General features: G+C 38.0%; 1 protein-coding gene across 1 annotated transcript in view; it reads right to left on the bottom strand.

Moving 5' to 3' along the window:
• Nucleotides 1-14612, bottom strand: part of LOC134791604 (protein dachsous) — a 292570-nt gene extending 277958 nt beyond the window's left edge. The window contains exon 1 of the mRNA XM_063762655.1: nt 14213-14612. The gene's annotated coding sequence lies outside the window, so the exon portion shown is untranslated. The remainder of the gene's footprint in view (nt 1-14212) is intronic.
• Between the last annotated feature and the right edge of the window lie 9026 nt (nt 14613-23638).

Genomic DNA, 23638 nt, shown 5'->3' on the forward strand with positions numbered 1-23638 from the left:
TCATTTTTCGATGAATAAACAGGATATATTAATGTTCAAAGTACAAGAAAATTATTACACGGCAAATCCGTAGTCAACTCGAGAAGTGGTGATCGGCAGCAGCCCATCTGCTGCAAGATATGAAATTTTCTTGACAGCAGTTTGACGCGACGAGAGATGACCATAACAGCGTTTGTCTATGTTGCACCAAACCTGAGTTCCAATAGGTACTACCAGGGTTCAGCATCAGCTATCTTGGGTAATGCTCATCATGACGAATCGGGTGTCCAAAACAGCGTGTGCCTATGTTGCACCAAACCTGAGTTCCGCTAGGTACAACCAGGGTTCAGCATCAGCTCTATCTTGGGTACTACTCTCCTAAGTGCTCATCAAGACGAGTCGGATGACCAAAACAGCGTGTGCCTATGTTGCAACAAACCTGAGTTCCTTTAGGTACAGCCAGGGTTCAGCATCAGCTCTATCTTGGGTACTACTCTCCTAAGTGCTCATCGAGACGAGTCCGATGACCAAAACAGCGTGTGTTTATGTTGTATTAAACCCGAGCTCCACTAGGTACTGCCAGGGTTCAGCATCAGCTATCTGCTAGCAGCCGCCAGCAACATGCTGAGGTGAGACCATTTCGTGGCACTTTTTCTTTTTTATGTTTCTCTGTATAAGTTTTTATTTTGTGCTCTCCCTCTCCCTCTCCCTCTCCCTCTCCCTCTCCCTCTCCCTCTCCCTCTCCCTCTCCCTCTCCCTCTCCCTCTCCCTCTCCCTCTCCCTCTCCCTCGTCGAATAGTGCGTTATCTACGCCCGTCTCAAACAGAATAGATAGAGTTAGACCAAGAAAAATCTGCAGCGATTTTGAAAGCCCACGCAGTGCAAGTGTTATTCTGCCGTCATAATCCCGATAATTCACAACAAACACCGATAACGAACTCTGCGAAACATGAAGTCATAAATGTCCTGTGAAAAATGTCGTTCTGACTTTTTGACTATTTTAAGGTTAGGCTACAGGGCAAACCCTTAACCCGATCGTCTTTGTTTTAGGCTCAAATTGTCCAGAGCCATTTTTCTCAAATTTTTGATATCATTCTTCGTTTCCAAATTATCGAGCACCAAAATCAAAAATTCGGAAAAAAATTAATTTTATTTTCACTATTTCGACCATAACTTTTTTTGTTTTTGACTTTCTCGAATAATTATTTTTGCACCTTACAGCTCTCGTGATTATGCGTCTTTTGAGCCTATTTTTTAATATCATATCTTCACAACTTTCCGAGATATAAGGGGATCGCACTTTTTCGTGAAATCGGACCGTATACTGGAGCGAACGAAAAGACATTTCCAATGTCAAAATATATTTGAGTTCTCACAATGAGCCTTACATTTGATATAAACATATCAAATATAGACATTATAGCCAATTTAGTGTGCTAAACTTTTTGTTTTCTATATTTTCCTACTCAAGAAACGAACAAAAAATAACACGCAAGAATATTGTATTATTATGCATTGTGTAGGTATATATTATATTTATAAACCCATACAACTTATGAACCTCACGTACTTGTCTACGAATGCTTACAAATGTCCGCGACATCAACGGAGGGGACAAACGACAAAAACTGAGGCATGCCACATCAACGTTTAAATGGAAACTAGTATTGAAAGATGGAATTGCATCAATTCGTATATTAATTTATTATACGCAAAAAGCGTATAGGTTTGCCTGTGAAGTTGATGATTCTGATTATGTTTTACTGGCGGATAATGGAATTCATTTGTATTAATAGCATAATCGTATTATTATAAATAACATACGTATACCTATGTCTTAATAAGCGTTATTATAACTGAAGGTTTTCAAATACGAGTATTCATGAAAGTATGAACTTAATATTAATATCCCTCATAGTAGAGACAGCGACAACTTGTTTCGGGCGAGGCGAGGCGAGGCGAGGTGAGGTACAGGTGATAGCATTGTATACAAATACAACAGAATCATATTTAGTACCATTAGCAAGCATCGAACATATCTTACGAGTACGTTATAAATTACAAATATATTTTTCACCACACCGACTTGTAAAGGTTCTCTTTATTCGCTAAAACCTGATGAGAAAGTTGCATTCTACCCACAAGAGTAGCCAAATAATTAGATGCATTTTTTTTGGTTGCTCGGGTGCCAATATTGGCACGAGTAGTTAAACAACAACTTTTCCCACGTATAAAACAAATACATAGCTATTTATTTACCTGCCTCAATATGTATCAGGTGCCTGTAATAACAATTTTTAGGGTTCCGTACCTCAAAAGGAAACCCTTATAGGATCACACGTGCGTCTGTCTGTCTGTCTGTCCGTCTGTCACAGCCCATTTTCTCCAAAAGTACTGGACCAATTAAGTTGAAATTTGGTACACATACGTAAATTCATGACCCAAAGATGAACAACTTACGTAAACAAATGAATTTTAAACATGGAGGCCACTTTTGGGGGGTAAATAGTTTAGAAGTTATTTAAGAAAATAGCCAAAAAATGACCATTCCCCCCCCCCCCCCTTTATCTCCGAAACTACTGGGTCTAAAATTTTGAAAAAAAATATACAAAATAGTTCTTTACCTATAGATGTCAGGAAAACCTATTAGAAGTATGCAGTCAAGCGTAAGCCGGACTAATTACTTAGTTTTTGATTCGACCCCTACGGGTTTTTAAAGGCAATTCACTCGCGTTTCACATATAAAAAATACATTGTTAAAAATTGGGTAATGTACGGAACCCTTGGAACGCGAGTCCGACTCGCACTTGGCCGGTTTTTTATTCTCGTAGGATTATTCTGAAGATTTTTTGTTGGTAGGAAAGGTTTGGCGTTTTTGCGCCCCAGACGCTGTCAGTATAATAATGACATTACAAGTAAGTTATATTAGGTATTATTGATAATGATGTGATTGGAATTAAATGAAAAAAATATGTGTTAATTGGAATAGTATACTTGGTCAAGCAGATCTTGTCAGTAGAAAAAGGTGGCAAATTTGAAAAATGTAGGCGCGAAGGGAGATCTTCCCATAGAAAATTTGAATTTCGCGCCTTTTTTTACTGATAATGAAATGATTGGAATTAAATTAAAAAAAATATATGTTCATTGAATATGACCGATGTACATAGTCTAATAAATTATAATATTCCTTTTGCGTAAAAGAAATGTCATTTAGGATCTCCGCCTTATATTTTATCTCAGGATGTTATGCTGCACATATTATGACTTAGCTCATAAAGGTAATATATAATATTAGTATGCGATATGTAGGCGGATATATTAAGTAAAAGCTAACGGTTTCATTCTAATCACGTCGCCATTATCCGTTCGTTCTTGTCATCGGTAAAAAACCGGTCTTTATTCGAAACGGATTAACTTTTTATCTAAGATTTATTTTTGAAATAGATAAACTGAATATGTGATTTAATAGTGCCTAATTAGTATTTTTTTTCTTTTATACTCATCAATTATTCATAAATATGCTGAAAAGTTTCATTGATTTAAAGAAGTAAGATCATAACCTAGGTATTTAAAGAGCAGTGCAAACTTGGAGCATTTAATAACCGGAGTCGCCTTTAAGAGCTTACCCCTCTGCCGAAAACCTTGCACAGTTGTGAAAAATTTTGTATGGACTGACATGGCTATTTGTACGTTACGTACAAATCATGTAGAAATAGCAATACATTTGACGTCCCGTGAAAATGACAGCCAAGGCGTCTCCAAGTGCAAAGTCCAATGTCAGTAAGTACGGCCGCCTCGGGAACGACGCGTTTATGTCTTTTTGTTTGCGCTACCGTTACATCGGAAAATCTCGCGCGGTATCGGCGGTATCTACTAATTTAATCCTTATGTCATTTGCAACTAAGATACATACTGCAAATCGAACCAAGAAGTACTGTAATCTTTTTTCAATGATTAACTGTAATAGTGTGTAAACAGTTTACAAATAACGTAGCAATTTATAAGCCAAATGTGAATTTTAAAATATTGGCATTAATGGAAGGTTCTGATTTGACAAGTCCTCTTTCAAACAGGAATATAGGTATATGTAGCTACTAAGAGCCTCGCTATATTCAGAATCGAAAAAGCAATACCAATTGTTGGCAATACCTAATATTATATAAATTCAACATGAATGAAATGTATTGGGCTTGTGCATATATATGCTATGATTAAGAGCGAGAGAGCGCACGACATCAACCAGTTTTAAATATCATCATCAAATGCACGTTTGAGAATAAGGCCGTCGTGCATTAAAAATACGCGACAGTTATTTGCATAGGAATCGTTCATTTGGCGACCGACCAAGATGTTTCAACTGGTCTTACTTTTTATTATCACTGATAACCGAGACTCAGCCTAACGGAATTTTAATACATATTCGATTGACATGTTATGTGTATGGAATGTTACAAATTATGAAAGAATAGTTTTGAAGTCAGAGTTTATTGACATTCATAATCTTGTAAACATACTTTAACGTTTAGATTTCAGACAGTCTAGATAATCTTACTAGGGTATACCTACTTAATTTGGTCCCTTACCTTTTTGAACGCATAGGCTATTATTTGCCGGCGTTTAAAATTACTGTTAATGCACGTGGGAGGTAACACAAACAGCTCAGGTATTAAAAAGCATTTAGGGTAGAGACAAGTGTTGTCTTTGTTAAAACTCCGCATTATCCGCGGCAGGTAGGTCGTGATTGAAAAAATAAACATCCCGCCAAACAAAAAAAATGACAGCTCACTTTCGCTATAAGCTTTTATATTATAAAATTATCATGCATATCTTGTTTAATATATGTATACAGTTTAAAGATATGCAACCATTTAAAGGCTAATTTTTAATTGATTCTGATGACTGATCTAACGGAATCAAATATTGACCATATATGTATATATGTAGTTAAAAGGACCACACCATAGGCAGAATTTAATTTAATTTTTCTTATGTAGTTACAAACTTTACGAGAATGAATGTCCATGGTGTTGGTACTGCCAAAAATTCCGTCGGGACCGCTATATTCACTGTATTTTAGATACCAGGTGCGTCTTATCTACTTTCCTTAACTTTCATATTAAAACATACTGATGTACTTATTGTATCGAAGGTTATGTAGGTATGAACAACATTAACCCATTGAATCTACATATGTTTGTATGATCATTGCTTTAAGCAAAGTCTCCATTTTAGTAAGACCTGCGGGCGACCGAGCGGATATTAACTCCTCTAATTACTACGCAATATAAATAAGGAGAGTGAAGCTCAATTAGCCCTGGTCAAGACTTGGATGGTTTGTGCCAATAAAATCTGCTTTTTATGAGCAAAAATAATACGTTTGTGTACGTGATCTGCCCCGCAATGCCGCGATAGAACAGATAACCTTAAAGAACAACCGACCATAACATATTTTAGTAATTCTTACATGGAATAAAAGCTTGTAATCGTTTCATGTTTCCGGAAGCTAATTTTAACCATGTAATGTAGTAAGCACCTACGACTAAATATAGCATTTATAGTAGAAATGGATGCACATTAATCTCACAAAATCACACATATCTCTTTCCACAAAGTTCAACGAGTGTTGGGGTAAGTGATAAGGATTCGTCTATAAAGACTAAAGAGGACTTAAATTTTTGGCTGTACTTTTTTAGCAACTCCGGTTTGGGTTCCTATAAACTTCAAAAATAATGTAATGTATGTTACAATGTTTGAAGGGAATAATTCCAGTTATTAGGACTTTCATTTACTTAATGATTTAGGTACACAAAAACCAACTCTGCAAATGGGCAATTATGTAATTTTGATACCAAAAGTGTCGCCGAATAAAAGCAATTTCTAAGCAAATTATCGCCAAGAATCCAGCAGCGCGCACGCCGCCGCGGCCGAGATCAAAAATGTCCGAAGTCGAACGTCAACGCGCTATGCGCGCGGGTCTGAGTTACTGCACGATCTTCACAGTAGAAATTCCAAATTTTAACTTTGGCGGGATTTTTGTTTCTTCTGTGCGTTTTTGGTGGAAATTCGGCATTGTAAAAATGTTTTATGCTCACTTTTTAGCTAATTTTATGATCTGCATACTAGGTACCTGTGAACACTTTTTTTATAGAAATTTAATATTTGACTAAATAATACTATAGTCAACTAAACAAAAAATATAAAAAGTATACAAAAGTCCAATATAACCATTACAATCAGATCAGATCATTATTATAGTCAGAAAAAGTAAAAGATACATTAGGTACCTTATTTTAGCTAAAAACTTTACTCAACAGAACGTGAACAGAACAACCTACTTCATATGCCTTAAATAACACCGATATTTAAAAATTAAGCAAATATTTATCATTAAGCATTTAATGAAATAAATTTTCTAGCACATAGATAATTTTAATATGAATATGTAAACGAAATGCAAACTACCGTATGAAAAGGTGGAACCATCTTTACGAACTATCTGACGAAGCATGCTTCTAAAACACCAAATCCATTAACATCGAGGAAGCATTTATTTCTTTTTAAATTGACATGCTCTTGTCAATATTCTATTTCACCGATGCGACTACAAACCGGCTTAGCTGAGAAAGTCAAACATCATTTTGAACCCTATTGTCGACTGGAGCCGTTTTTCTTGAAGGTTGTTCTGTGTGAAACAGATTTGGGCTGCACAATGGGCACTTTAGTAAATCCGTTACGGATGCATTTGGACCATTTGCATTCAATCGCCATCTTATCGATTTGAACCACGTGGAGAAATCTTTACTCATTATTGTTTGGATCATTCCGGAGAAGCATGTCAAAAATTGAATACAACTCCACAAATGTTAATATCAAATAAATACATGTAGGTATTACTCGTATCTCTTTGACATTTATCTTTGAGATTATCTCTTTAGGCACAGTACATGTTAAGGTAATGTACATTATCAACTTACTGGCCATTTACCCAGTCTGGTTTGACCATCATTCTGATATCCTGACCATTTAGTAAATTTCATCATCTGCACATGGACAGGCGTGGCTCACTCCGCGATTTCGTCGCTTTGCTACAGGTAGCTAAAAGTACATCCGTTCGGCCCCAATTTTGGGGAAAGCCATAAGCCGCACGTGGCGCTGTCGCCACCTAGCGGCCATATCTGTGCTGATCGTAACAGACGCGTTTTGTTAGAGAGTGAGTCTTCTGTACCTAGTACTATTATTTATTCTGTGACATGGATTGTATTTCATTTTATATAGGAACGTTCAATGTACTGTTGGTACCTTGTTGGTACATAATACGGCTAATGCAATATGTATTCCCTGACAACCTTTGGCGCAGGTTTGGTCCCGGCGCAAACAAGTTCTGCGCTTCCTAAGGAACATTGTTAACAGTATTTTAAATTCACTTGCACACTGTGAAATGGTACTTATTTGATTTTGAGTTCGATTGATCAAGAAAACGGTTTGAATTATTTGGTTATTGGCGTTTGTTCCTCTAACTTTTTTTTTTATTGACAAACTAAAGCGTCGAAAGTATTGTATGTAGGTAGGCATGGGTACTTTCATTATTTTTAACTGTTTTTATGCCGACCAGGCACTGTCAGTACAGTAGGAATGATATCAACGATATTGACATTTCTGTTTCAATCAATTTTCATATTATTTCGCGCTAATCGCTACGCTGTTAATCTAATTTACCCGAATTATACCGATACTCCCATGGCACGCATACCAATAAAGGCTATAGTCTGTATCTTTAGTTATTTAAAAAAGAGTAAACAAAATCTACCCTCAAATGACTTCTTAAGCCAGTTGAAGGTAGATGAAAACATTAGGTACATGATCAAATAATGTAGGTTAAAGTCAGGTCGTTCAGTGACAGATCCAGGTGGTTTTGTATTTGGTTGGTTAATCAATAAATGTTATAACTACCCGAAAATGCTTAAATTATTTGTTTACTTTTATTTAAGTACATAAAGATATACAGAGTATAAATGAAGCCTTGTCTAAAGCGGCCTTTACCTAAAGACTTTAATTTTAAAAGCTAGCTCTAAATGTAGGCTGGGACCCAGTCACATAAGCGGAGGTTCCGTGTTGTATTTGAATGTCACCATCTACTCTTAAGTACTGAACTGCATAAATTATCAAGATCCTATACACGTTCTACTTTCAAATTATATTATGATTTAAGATTATTAGCTACTTTAGCTATTGTACACATAGTTACAAAATTTACTTAAGTAGCCCGAATGTGAAGAACAACTCTTATGTAATATTCGGACAATTGTACTTAACTGCTATATACAATATCAACTAATGTACGTACATACGTAACGAACGTACAGTAATACCTATTTACTGCTTTGTTCAATAGGCTCATATGGAACTGTTAAAAGCATTAAACGTTAATGCAATTTCAATATTTTTTAATGGTTTTATTTCTCAGTATAACAATGAATTTTGATATTCCGTAAACTCAGGTAACTTTAGTCCACAACTTACAACTATGGTCCAAATTCAAGTTCCAGTAGAATATACCTATGTATAAATTCATTCATTCTAATTTTAGTTTATAATTTTTACTTTAAGGCTTTATTTTATTTTTTATTAGATTAGGTAAGTACTTGTTATTGCAATAAAACATATCTATAAATATTTTCCAAATAATGTAGACTTGTAGAGTATCTAATATACAAAAAGAATTAGTAGGTATATCTAAGCTCCAAAATAAATGTAACGAGTACAAATAAAGAATCAGGTTTTTTTTTACCTGGAACTAGATCGCCTATATTACAACACACTTCACTTAGAGTCAGTGCGGAAAGAGAAGAGTCGTGTAATGTATGGGATCCAATACATTCTACGACTCTTCTCTTTCCGCACAGACTCTACCATAGGAATAAGAATAGGTTGCGATGTAACTTGTCCCCGTCTTTCACGCTTTTTTTTATTGTATTTTAGAAATACTTACTTATATAATGTTCTTTTAAGAATTTAAACGACATGTATTATTAATTACCTATTGCATTTCGGAACCGCTTACAATTAAGGCTCCGTCACACAGGCGTGTTTTGCGGGCGGCCCATTAGCGCCGCTTTAACATATAAAACGCTCACGCCGCGCTCACGCCTCGCCCGGAAAAGGCGCCTGTGTGATGGAATCTTTAGGTATATATTCTAAAGAATAAAAATGTAGTCCAACAGCTCGCGTGAACTGAACGTGAACAAAAACAGAACCCTTATAGGATCACTTTGTTGTCCGTTCGTCCGTCTGTCCGTCCGTCCGTCAGTCTGTCTGTCAAGAGTGTCAAGACCCTTTATCTCGGAAACACGTGGAGGTATCGAGTTAAAATTAAAACCATGTACTCAGGTCTACAGCCCCTTGAGGCTGTGAAAAAATCAAACTTCTAAGTTAAGAGCGCTATTACATTTCGGCGTTGAGCGAGTTTAGGTATTTTACGCGCTGCGGCAGGCCGTGCGAGCTCAGTATGCCGATCCCTTCTACCACACTCGCACTACAATGATGGATTAAACATTCTTGATCCTTCGCGAAGCATATTGAAATCAACCATAACAACACTAACTGTACTTAACTTTTAAAGTTATAAAACTGTTATTTGGTAAGTACGAAAATACTAAATGCAGTGCAAATGTACATAGGGGCTGTTCATAAATTACGTCATCTATTTTTGACGATTTTTGACCCCCCCCCACCCCTCAAATCATCCAAAAATCAAGCTTCGGATGAATCTGTTTCCTCCTACGTCATGTTACCATCATCCGATGTCCAGACCCCCCCCACACTCCTCCCATTTGAAACGACGTAATTTATGAATAGCCCCATACTCGTACTTATGAAGGTATATTACTCGAAAGAAATTATAGGTACCTACTCGCTTATTTACATGTTTCGTCATTGCATTTGGTACCTATAGGTTGTAAAGTTTGTATCAACGAGGGTTTAAAAACGAACTGGTACTGAGGATCTGATGATGATTAAGGTGGTCACGGATACCAATCAACCATGTAGTAACATGATTAGGCTCGTTTGATTCGTCTCAACAAGATCTTTGACACTGAAGATACACAGGGTCTGATGATGGAGCTGGAAGGTGGCCACGGGTACCAGTCTATCATGTAACTAAACAACTTCGTGTTTGGGCTCGTTTGATTCGTCTCAACAAGATCTTTGACACAAGACAGTACTCAGGGTCTGATGATGGAGCTGGAAGGTACCATTACCAATCAACCATGCAACTAAACCACATCGTGTTTAGGATCGTTTGATTCGTCTCAACAAGATCTTTGACACTAGGTGATACTCAGAGTCTGATGATGGAGCTGGAAGGTGGTCACCGGTATCAATGAACCATGCAACTAAACCACTTCGTGTTTAGGCTCGTTTTATTCGTTTCAACAAGATCTTTGACTCAAGATAGTACTCAGGGTCTGATGTTGGAGCCGGAAGGTGGTCACCGGTACCAATCAACCATGCAACTAAGCCACTTCGTGTTTAGGCACGTTTTATTCATCTCAACAAGATCTTTGACACAAGGTAGTACTCAGGGTCTGATGATGGAGCGCGAAGGTGGCGACGGGTACTTGTCTATCATCATCAGCTCCATCATCATACCCTGAGTAGTATCTTGTGTCAAACATCTTATTGCGACGAATCAAACGAGCCCAAACACGAAGTGGTTCAGTTACATGGTAGACTGGTACCCGTGGCCACAGTCCAGCTCCATCATCAGACCCTGAGTACTAACTTGTGTCAAAGATCTTGTTGCGACGAATCAAACGAAGCCAAACACGAAGTGGTGTAGTTGCATGGTTGATTGGTACCGGTGACCACCTTCCGGATCCATCATCATACCCTGAGTACTACCTTGTGTCAAAGATCTTGTTGCGACAAATCAAACGAGCCCAAACACGAAGTGGTTCAGTTACATGGTAGACTGGTACCCGTGGCCACCTTCCAGCTCCATCATCAGATCCTGAGTACTATCTTGTGTCCAAGGTCTTGTTGAGACGAATCAAACGAGCCTAAACACGAAGTGGTTTAGTTGCATGGTTGATTGGTACCGGTGACCACCTTCCGGCTCCAACATCAGACCCTGAGTACTATCTTGTGTCAAAGATCTTATAGAAACGAATAAAACGAGCCTAAACACGAAGTGGTTTAGTGGCATGGTTGATTGGTACCGGTGACCACCTTCCGGCTCCAACATCAGACCCTGAGTACTATCTTGTGTCAAAGATCTTATAGAAACGAATAAAACGAGCCTAAACACGAAGTGGTTTAGTGGCATGGTTGATTGGTACCGGTGACCACCTGCCGGCTCCATCATCAGACCCTGAGTATTATCTTGTGCCAAAGATCTTGTTGAGACGAATCAAACGAGCCCAAACACGAAGTGGTTTAGTTGCATGGTTGATTGGTACCGGTGACTACCTTCCGGCTCCATCATCAGACCCTGAGTACTATCTTAAGTCAAAGATCTTGTTGAGACGAATAAAACGAGCCTAAACACGAAGTGGTTTAGTTGCATTTTTGATTGGTACTGGTGACCACCTTCCGGCTCCATCATCAGACCCTGAGTACTATCTTAAGTCAAAGATCTTGTTGAGCCGAATCAAACGAGCCCAAACACGAAGTGGTTTAGTTGCATGGTTGATTGGTATCGGTGACCACCTTCCGGCTCCATCATCAGACCCTGAGTACTATCTTGAGTCAAATAAATACATATAGAATGTCAGGTCGTTTCAAATAGTTTTAATCCTGTCCGGTAGTTTATTAAACTGTACCATTATAAATTATAATACTATAAAAACAGTGCTAGGATCAAAGTCTCTCGTTGCGGTTTACACGCACACAGTATAGCGTTTTACACGGCGCCCGCCGCACACAATGATAAAAAACCTCGTCGTCGCCGTTGAAAATGTGCGGAGCCGACCGACACACGTCCTGCCTCTACAAGCTCTGCCGCGGCACTGAGCTGGCGCAGCGCGCGTCATCGGTAATATAGAGTAGTTTTCAAAAAATTGCCAAAAAATTATAGTAGAATTTCATAAACACTAATGTATACCAACAGTATAAGCAAACGTTGCAGATTGCTTGAGTATGAAAATGACTTCGATATTAAGTAGATTTTCGTAGGAATTGACACTTGTTTCGGAGAGAAAATCGAGTTCGTTTTACTTTGATTTTCTCTTTCTCAAAGGTATGTAGGAAAAATATAGTTTGATATGCCTAAAGTACAGGGTATTAGTAATACAAAATAGCCAGGTTTAGCAGAGAAAAATTCTCAACATTTCCAAATAAGAGCTCGCCATTCAGTGCTTCACGGGGTTTTTCGGAAACGACCATCAGAAAAAAAATCATTACTAATTTAATAAGTCCTTTTTCTAATATTTACAACGATATTTATAAAGATAAGAAGACGCTTTTACTGGAACAAGTACTCATTGTTTCTAATAATGAGCGCAAAGTCCTGAATTTCGTCGACTAGTATCATCAATTTTGCATTATTTCGACTTTTCTTGTAAGAGCGCTCTTAACGTAAAAAAAAAGATACGGCCGTTTCTGCCGCAAAAAACGTATATTTCGACACTCTCCTCAAGGGAATCAAAATTCATAGGGTAGGTACTTGCCGTTGACCTAGAACTATGAAATTTGGCAAGTAAAACCGTCTTAAACTACAAACTAAGTACCTATAGGGAAAAACCTGAAAACTATAAATTTGTAAAAATAGGTAGGTACATAAAAATTATTAAATTTGTACGGAACCCTCGGTGGGCGAGTCCGACTCACGATTGGCCGGTTTTTTCTTTTAACTTGTTATCTAGAGGTTAATAAACCTAGAATTACTAGGTATCCTTCTTACTTATAAGGTTTATTACAGGTTGAATTAGAGGATAAAATTAAAGCCCAAACTTATACTCGTACCAGTGGGCGCTAACGGGTTAAATGTAGGGTTACCAGATGACAGGAATTTTCCTGACATGTCAGGAATTTTGGCCTTTTGTCAGGAATGGGGACGGAACACGAAAATGTCAGGAATTTTTTGAATTGATAGACTTGTTTACAAAGTTCCGTTTTATTCCTTATTAAGGCTTGGGGCTAAAGAGCTAAATAGGCTTTATTTTTAGGGGCTTAATATGGTTATTAGCCCCAAGAGTCTAGGATCTTAAATAGAACTAGGCTGGGGGGCTAAAGAGCTAAATAGGCTTTTAGCCTTTTAGGCGTCAAGAAATGAGGCGAGCCCTAAAAAAAGAGCTAAAAGGCTCGAGTCCTTTGGATCACTAGTTGACCTGCCTCGCTAAATAATTAGATAGTTCGACAGAATACAGAGTAGTCTAGTAGTATCCATTGATTAAGTAGGTGGTAGTGGTACCTACCTATTTACCTATAAATACCTATCCTCCTCCTTCCTATATTTACGTGCTTTTCAGTTCAGACGACAAAAGCACAAGCAGGCTTTCCTTCGTTCAATTCTAAAATTACTTACCTACCCAAGGAATTACTGCAGAGAAATGATAGAGAAACCAGTTGATGGTTTCTATTTTAACTACTTACACATGAGTTTCTCATGATTATAAATCCCTTTTAGCTTATCTTAAAATACTACAAACATCTGTCTAGGCACCTCTACATAGTCTAGGTACTAATTACGGGTTTTTCAAAACTTGTCAGGATTTTAATGAAACGCACGTAGCACAGAAGGGCATAAAACAAATTAGGGGACGCTAGGTTTCTTTCGTAGGAAAATAAGCTTTCCTCCTATTTTCAGAAAGTATAAATTAAGTATCAATATAATTACATATCTACTAGTTTATCTTTTAATATTTCTCGGTGTATGTGCTTATACTGACATATTTTTGCCTCAGTAACGGGAATAATTATATAGTAGGTAAATTAACATTTTGTATATATAGGTATAACACTAACAACAGTAACTTGATAAAATTTCGTTATTCAACAGAGATGTACATACACTAGGAGTGACTATTGAAATGACTGATCCAATTCAACTTTAAAGGTTGCGGTTATGGGTTTGATTCCCGCGACTTTTACCATTTCTCGGCAATAAATATCTTTAGACTACATGCATTTATGTAATGAACACTGACATTTCACTAGCCACTGTTATTATTTACGTATGTACCCGCTAACAGAAAGCTCTGATAATAATTTTCTAAATGAAACTCAAACCAACCTCCAAAGTTTAACACAACATCAAAGGAATATCAATTCACAAAACACAGTATCAAATCAGAATCTGCACTAGAACCACTGCAATCCGAACACTGGTTATCACTTAAATACACTGAAAAAACTGTCAAACACCGTCGCGCGTGCGCTGTGCTCCCACTTGCGCCCGAGTCTCGGAAGGCACTGCCACTGGACGCAGAGGGAAGGGGGAGCGCAGTGGGGAGGGAGGGACTCGCCCCCCTGAGAACAGGTTGCCTCGCATACCGTTTGAGCGCCAATTTTGTAGCTCTCGGATAAGGATGGAGCTTAGAATGTTTGGATGAGGTTGTGCTTTTAAGCTTAAGTTAATGGTTCGGCCTCTGCGATGGAAATTTTGCGTAATTTGGTCATGTTCAATATGTAAGGTAGTATGATCGTTAATTATAAATTTTATTTTACTTGCATCATATTGTTCATTTGCCTCATCAGCATGTAGTTTATGTATATAAAGGTTTCAATTTGACCCTATTAAGCACAAAGCTTGGGCTGTCCGTCAGCCCATCCGTCTGTCTGTTTGTCCGCGGACTCCATCTCAAGAAAGAAGGCTAGGTTAGTACGGGGAGCTGCCACGGGAAACCTAGAGCGCCAGGGCCCTTTTCATTCTCTCTTAAGTCTCGGACGGTAAGTCCGAGAGAAGAGAAGGGCTCTTGAACGATGCGCCCCGGGGGATGTCTTGGTAGCAACAACAAGCGATGTCTTGGTAGACCCCAAGGATTTCTTACCGGTGCTGCCCATTTCCTGTCAAGGCTTGGGGGACAAGGAAAACTGTCAAAGAGGGAGAGAGCTGCCGAATGTTTGCTGGAGGGGCCTTCTGGCAGAGCAGCTTGCCACTACACAGGAATGGCGCCGCTGTCCTGTATAAAAACCGCGGCCCCGGGCCACGCCGGCATCGGCTAGCAGTGGCAATTCCCCCGGCCCGTCCGAGAGGACAACCACCTCTATAAAAAAACTGATAGGGTGGAACCTGGTGGGATTTTCACCTCGCTCCCGGCGTGGAGGTTGTCATGAGGGCCCAGCGTGTTGTGTCGCTCTACAAGCTGCCTTCACGAGGAGTAGCTTCGGCTTGTTTTAATTTATCGCCACTCGTTGCAAATTTCCTACTTTTCGCACTTGTATCGTAATGTTATTTGCCAAACTTTTTTTTTTATCTAATTGTTAAAAATGTTCGTTAAATTTGAAATTTATTTATTTAGATTCCTCGTCCGTCTTTGAGTCACCGACTTACATACCTACAATACATACCAAATTTCAATTCAGGTCTTACTTTCGGAGCAAATTGGCTGTGACAGACAGACAAACACATGAGTGATCCTGTAAGTTCAATTTTTCCTTTTGGGATACGGTACCCTAAAAAAGTGATCTCTCTATCTATCTCATGACCCGTACAATACGCGTAGGTACCTATTGGTGCCACTAGCTCCCGTATAGGGGAAGATTCTATTGCCACATCTTTCCCTTCCTAGCTCCGTGGTAGGATAGGTTTTATAGGATTGGAGTTGTCATCGACAAGAGCGGTAGCGTGTTTGTTTACTCGCATTGTGCGAGCGCCGGGAACGCTGGGATAGGTATCGATATAGAAGTAGACACGAACGATCGGTACTTGGAACCGGGCACGTGGCTAGACGATTCCCACTTGGTCCCGTTTATCTCACGTAGTTACCGCTTTCCCGGTTGTGTCCTGGCGGTTTACCACAGGTACTGGTTTTTATGAAAGCGGTTGCCATTTCACCTTCTAACCCTCAGAAAAAACTAAACCTTTTTGGGCAGCGTTTCCCAAACTATGGGTCGCGAGCGAAATTTGAGTGGGCCCTGAAACATAAGACGACATGCCGACCGATCGGGTTAACAGCAGATGCTCATAATATTTTATGCTCCCTATTTAAGATGGCCTAGAGTTGGGTCCCGAATTTGGCATTTTTTGTTAGGTGGGTCACAGCCCAATCAGCTTTGGGAACCACTGTTTTAGGGATTAGTCCAGTTTCTATGCTTGTATGTATACTGGTACCTATAGGTACCTATTAAATCTCAAACGGTATATCGTACAACTCCTCAATTGGTACAGTTAGAGCTGAAGCAATTAAGCTGATGGAGTGTTCTATTAACAATAAAAATTGTTTTCAGTTAATTTTGAAAACCTGCTTACCAAGTTCTACTGCCGATTTACCACCGAAATGAGAAATAGCCAGCGGTCTAACAACGAGTAGGTACAGGTCGATAGAGCTGGTAAAATGCCACAGGCTCCTGGACCAAGAGGGGCCCCAAATTGACCGAGAAGCCTACATTCAATTCAAAAACTCGATGACAGGTTAAGATGCCACTTTTTTGAGAATTACTCAACTATAGGGGAAAAACATGCCCTCGTAGCCTGTACAGTGAAACCTGGTTAATTGGCACCTGGATAAATGGGAAACCTCTATAATTGCAACCAAACGTCCGGTCCCGGTCCCTTGAGACCAAAAGGCCAATTGAAATGTTAGAACCTCTATACGTATTTGCAATTTTGATTTTAGTGCTTTTCTTAATTTTGCCTCTGTAATTGACCATATCGCAACTAAGACCTCTATAATTGAAACTGTGCTAAAAAGTTCGTTATTTTAGCTCTTCTTATTACCTCTATTATTGAAACGAGTCTTACTTACTACCTCTGTAATTGAAACAATGAAGTCATCAGAAACAATATTTTTATAGCAATGATAATTTTATTAGGTACCTACTTTAAATTGATTACCAGAATTAATTTTATTTATTGGGTATCTATCACAGCCTGTAATAGGTGAAATAGTTTTGATTAAATCAAAAACATAGTATGGTTTTTACACACGTACATTCCAATAACACTTCTACAATACTTAAAATAAACCTGGATAATTGAAATCTCAAGGGACCGGCAATTTTGTGTCAATCAACCAGGTTTTTCATTTAAGCAGGTCGTGCCAATTAACGAGGTTAAAAAATCGTTGTTTAATTATAGAGGTTTTCATTAATAGAGGTTGCGTTCTGAGAAATTTCTTTTATGGAGGTGCAAATAGCCATTGAAAGTAGATTTACAAGCTTACGTTCTGGGTTTCTGGTCTATATGTCGCAGGCATTTTGTAAGAATCCGCCGTTTACAAACGGCGTCGGCATTTTACAAACGTTTCGCCGTTTGCAAATTGCCGAACACAAATTATTAGTGCGCTCAGTAGCGACAACGTCAAACGTTGTGGGTTTCGCTAGGGTGACAATGGTTTACAAAAAAAAATTAAAGGTATTCAATCATTTATTCCATAAATTATAACTGAAATTTACATTTCAAACTTCTGCACATCAAAACTATAAAAAACGCTGGGGTGTCCATCAAATCTGGAGTTTTTGGATGGTCCCATCGCACTGTTTCTTTTCAAAAAACATTTCCTTCACAACTTAACTAGACGGAGCCCCGCAGAAACTTCGCGACTTCGCGGAGCTTCGCGGGGCTCCTAATTCTGGGCGGTTTGCCCTTCGGGGCTCTGAAGCTACCTGACGAACCTAACCTACCTACCTGTTGATTTAGTGTGACGTCCGTGAAAACAATACACGTTGAAGAAAAAAGCGTAGGTAATAGGTAGGTTAGATTCGTTAAGTAGCTTCAGATGCCCGAAGGGCAAACCGTCCAGAATTAGGTAGTTAATTTGTGAAGTAAATGTTTTTTTTAAAGAATCAGTGCGGTGGGACCATCCAAGAAATCTAGATTTGATGGACACCCTAGCGTTTTTCATAGTTTTGATGTGCAGCGCCACGTGTGGTAAAATAAAGAAATACTCCGACCAAAATGCCGCGGCAAATTATAAACGGCGCCGTTAATGCCATAAGGTATTATAGGTACATAATGCCGACATTTGCAAACGGCGAAACGTTTATACTATGCCGACACCGTTTGTAAACGGCGGATTTTTACAATTTTCCGACGACATATACATTATATGTATAACTTGCAGTTTTACACTACATTAATTACTACTTTATAATCGTTTGGTTTTTAAATATTTTCCCTTGAATTGTAGAAGAAAGTGTTATTGGAATGTACGTGTGTAAAAAGCATACTATGTTTTTGATTTAATCAAAACTATTTCACCTACTACAGGCTGTTATAGATAGGTAACTCAATAAATACAATTATTTCTGGTAATATTTAAAGTAGGTACCTAATAAAATTATCATTGCTATAAAAATATTGTTTCAGATCACTTCATTATTTCAATTACAGAGGTCATAAGTAAGACTCGTTTCAATAACAGAGGTGATAAGAAGAGCTAAAATAACGGAATTTTTAAAACAGTTTCAATTATAGAATGTGGTCAATTACAGAGACAAAATTAAGAAAAGCACTAAAATCTAAATTGCAAAAATAGAGGTCACAAAAATTTCAATTATAGAGGCCTTTTGGTCTCAAGGGACCGGGACCGGACGTTTGGTTGCAATTATAGAGGTTTCCCATTTATCTGTAATCACAATTTTCACTGTAATTTCAATTTAATTTAACAGTAAGTACCTACATTATAATATTTATAATGCAACTGAGCCAACTGATCATCGTTCACATTATTGCTCTCTTAAAAGAGTTTTTTTTAGAATTACAAATATCTATCCCCTTTTTACAAACTTACGGGATGATTTCGAAAAAACTATTCCTACCTACTTCTAATATTAGTTGTAAATTGTTTTAGCAGTGCATTTTTCGTCAGTAGCGACACTTGTAACATCTGGTGTCAAGTAGCGGTACTGATAGTTCCACTACTTGACGTTAGATGTCGACTACGAAATATCTCGCTTTTTGGTAAAAAAACTGATGTATGGAGTTACCACTCGTTCTTATATTACTCTATGCTCCAAAGCAAATTTTATCTAAATCGGTTCAGCTGTTGTTGATTCCCTGTACAAACTTCCACCCCCTCAAAGGTTGATTATTGGAATAAAAACTAAGTACTTACCTACTCTTTGTCCCCGGGAGTTGCTATCTCTATTTACGCCACATTGCAGGCTAGCATGCACTGGGCCCAGGACAGATTGGCTTGGAGATCACTGGTGAAGTGTCCAGAATCGTCACGTCCCTCAGACATGAGGTTACGACAAGGAAGAAGACAAAATTACAGCTAAATCGTGCACCAGTGCCGTCGCGCGGGCGGTGCTACACCGCGCGGGCAGGAAAGTTCCTACCGACAAAGTTTGTTATTCAGTTTGTTACTCCCCAAACAAAACTATCCTATGTCCTTCCGCGTGACTCAATCTCTATACCAAATTTCAACTAAATCGGTTCAGTGGTTTAAGCGTGAAGAGGTAACAGACAGACTTCCTTTTAAAATATTACTAGTAGTTCGCCCCGAACTGAGAACTCGCGGTTCGCCAAAAAGATCAATTGAATGCAGTGCTACTTAGTCTTAGAGATGGGCATTTCGTAATTGATTCCTAATTCCACGATTACGTGAAATTACTTTGCAATCTGATTACCGATTCCCAGATTACTTTGTAATCTAACAATACCGAATTACTAAGTACAATTCCATTTGAGGAATCAGGAATAAATTTTTCAAATATTACAATTACTAGTAATTGGAATCAATGTTGATTCCTCATTACAGGAATGCATTACTTGATTCCTTTCAGATTACATTTCGTACTACTACTATCAAACGTACATTTCGATAGTAGATATAGATGTTGTTGACTTACTAGGATGCATCTATACCTTATTTGAAACAGGTGTGCAGATTTCGAAAACGATGACGATGACCTATAAAACGATATGCATGACGAATTTTATGACATACAGCATGGCCGCCATTTTGGATTCGAAAGTGGTCATCATTTTCGAAATCTGCGCCCACTAAAACCTATAAATCGACATCAATGACGAATTTTATGACATACTGCATGGCCGCCATTTTGGATTCCAAAATGGTCGTCATTTTCGAAATCTGCGCCCCCTAAAACCTATAAAACGACATCCATGACGACTTTTATGACATACTGCATGGCCGCTATTTTGGATTCCAAAATGGTCATCATTTTCGAAATCTGCGCCCCCTAAAACCTATAAAACAACATCCATGACGACTTTTATGACATAGTGCATGGCCGCCATCTTGGAATCCAAAATTTTCATCATTAAAAAAAAATCTTCATATAAAAAATAGTATTTCATACAATCGCGATACAATAGAGAGCTCTTCAGTCGAGCACCGTGTTCAGGCAACGAGCTTGCTGAGTTGCCTAAGTAGTCACGAGACTGAAAAGCTTGACTACATCACTATTGTATACAATATTTTTTCTACAAGTCAACAAAAATAATGCTTTAAAGTCTTTTTTCTACTCCCGTACTTTTATTTGTCATTTAAAGGGTCGTGCACACACCTTTAAAACCCTACCTTATAGTTGTCAAGACAAGTCTTTAGTCTATTCCCCAAAAAAGAATTTGTGCATACACGCAGTATCTTTTTGGCGATTTTACGATACTTCGTGTAATGACCACTTAAAAAATATTAAATGAAATACAGTGTTGCCAACCGTATTTTAAATGTCATCTCTGAGAAATAAGTGAACCATAGACTTTTTTTTTATTTCATTCGTTCATTCAGTCTTTTCCCGCCCGTACGCTCCATTTTTGCTACTTCTTGAATTAAAAATATTTGTTAAATTTACAATTTTATTTCAAAGTAAGTGCTTCGTCGTAGAATAGTACATTGTAGGAGAGGATGGAAAACCGCTCAAAAGATGGACGACACGCTAGTGGAGGCCCTCAAATAATACGAGTCCATCTTTAGCGTTTCCGGCCGAGGCATTACATAGTGCTTTTCACGACTACTGCGAGGAAATAAGAAAACATTTGCATAACTATAAGTACTTGCCCGCGATTTCTCAGGTAGCAAATTACTAGCCACTGCCTGTGCTGTCTCTTGAATTTCGGTAGGCGTCAGCGTAAGAATATCATTTTCTTCACTAGAAGAACTCATTTTTATAGCGAGCGTAGATACGCGTTTTTTTGTATTTTTTTAGTCAAACACAATTTACACTATCCAATTCAGTAAGTATTTTCAAATCCCGCCTCTTTTTTACTATTTTTATCACTTTTAAGAGGCGTTTTTCTGTTATTTGCTTCAAACCGACTCTAAACTTAGAAGCGTTTTTGCTAAAAAAAACCACAAACAGCTACAAAAGTAAAAAACGCCTTAAGCGTGAACTGAATGGATAATTGTTAAAAAAAATGAACTGAATGGTTATGACATTTCTTTTTTTTTCAAACAAGAAATTGGTCCTATAAATAACCTAATTTTATTTTTGAAGGAAAAAGTTGCGTACGAACCGTCACCAATGACAGATGATGATAACAATGAAACATTGTAGTAGTGGTGGTTCAGGTGCTACAGCTATTGCCTACTTTCCAGCTTGGTTTTAGACCATCTATTGCCACATTTCCGAACAGTGGCGTGAAAAAAGTATTGTATGCAACGTTGTTTAACTGAGTCAAAAAATACTCGTGGCGTCTTTATTAACAATTTTTGGCTTCGCCTCAAATTGTTACTCACGCCACTCGCCTTTTTTGACCTCTTTAAAACAACGGTTGCATAAAATACTATAAACTAGTAGAATCATACAAAAAAACCAAACCAAAAGTATACAGCTAATATACGCGAGTATATAGCCGCGATACCTTCATACTGGTACGCGCCCCGGCCGCCGCGCCCCGCTCCCCACGGCGGGTTGGTCAACGACACCTTCTCGTAACTCATGAGGCCCTGGTACTTGCTCCTTGCTAAATTCAATTTTTAAACAGTTTTTTTCTCGATTTTAGCCTATGGAGACTAACAAGTAACGCTAAGCGGTTTTCGTACTCTATGGATGTTTATATATTAAGGGTGTCACATGCGCGTTTATGAATTATGAAGCAATTGTTCCTACAATACAACCTAAAATAATAAATGTGTAAACCGAGCACTTTCATTTGATACCAAACTCGACCATACTTTCTTGCACTTAAAATGACCAGAATAGCAAGACCCCTCACAAATAGCTTTTTAGCACTTTCAGCTCTTCTAGCTCAATAACCTCTTGTTCGAGCCAGCTCAAAATTTAATGACTAAAATATAATGCCCTTAACTATATGTTCACCCAATTTCATTTAAATTAAAACATTTTTACTTAAGTTATCGAGTATCAAACTATCCTCTGATAGTTCAGCTTAAAAACATCGAAATGCCGGGACGTGCCCCTAGCCAGCCGTGTGTTCAAAGTCGAATGTAAGAACTTCACTTCGCTTCGCTCGCTCGTTCGATTAAGTAGGTATGGAGTGTGGATATGGTTTCACGTTCACCGCTATGCTACGGTAGAGCCAATAATATGGGTTTCAATGCATGTAGTGAAAATACTTCAGAGGTAAAACGACAATGTGCCGTGATTTGCGCTAAATGCACACAAACCAAATTGATCATCAATCTATCCTAACCTAATAAACCTAAAAAAATTGAATTGAGTCAATTATTTTATGAGAACTGTAGTTGTTATGACTAATATTATCAGTGCATCATTTTGCTGCAATTTTTTTTAATAAATACACAATTTCAATTTAAAAAATTCAATGCAGTTTATTTTTTGAAAAAACATTTCCATTAGAAATACTCATTATGTTAAGCCTAATAGACTGGCCACGAAAGATGTTTCACCACACCAACTGGTAAAGGGTCTCATAACTTGATGTTACAGAGGGACAGTACAGTGATCCCCAGTATACCCACACTAGGCTTAGCCTGTGACGTGGGGATCTAAGCGAAATACAAATTATTAGCTACTACATTAAAATTAAAATATTTTTTTTATTAAATCACTAAACCAACAGTACAAAAGACTGATGAGAAAGTTGCATTTTAAGTGTGGTTAAGTAATTTGAAGAAGACTTTGACTTGTTTTCTCATTTAGGCTGATTGAATTGACTTTTAAGTGATATTTTGAATGATTTCTTTTTAAAAGCATTCATTTAGATTTGATTTGAAATGTTTTACAGATTAGTATTTCTCCCGCATTAGTGCGATGAAAATTTTTGTGTTTCACTAGGTGGCAATATTTATTTAGCCCTTCAAGATGCCATTTTCGAATTTGGATTTTTTTCAATTTGGAAACTTGCACGCTTGGGTATGAATATTAGCATGGGAGGTTAAACAACAACTTTGCCCCTTTATAAAACAAATAACTATTACAATTTCCTATTTATCTCTGATAAATTTCGGCTCTAAATGTACATTAACAGTTTTAGCAAGGGGTTTTTAGATTTATCTGGTCACTAGACACTTTCTGGTTCCCACCAGAAACCAGACACTGGGACTGAGAATGGGACATTATTTCCCAGTCACATTTAGCAGCAAAATAATTATAAGAAAGTATC

The sequence above is a fragment of the Cydia splendana genome, chromosome 1 (assembly GCF_910591565.1).
Source record: "Cydia splendana chromosome 1, ilCydSple1.2, whole genome shotgun sequence".
Classification (NCBI taxonomy): Eukaryota; Metazoa; Arthropoda; class Insecta; order Lepidoptera; family Tortricidae; genus Cydia; species Cydia splendana.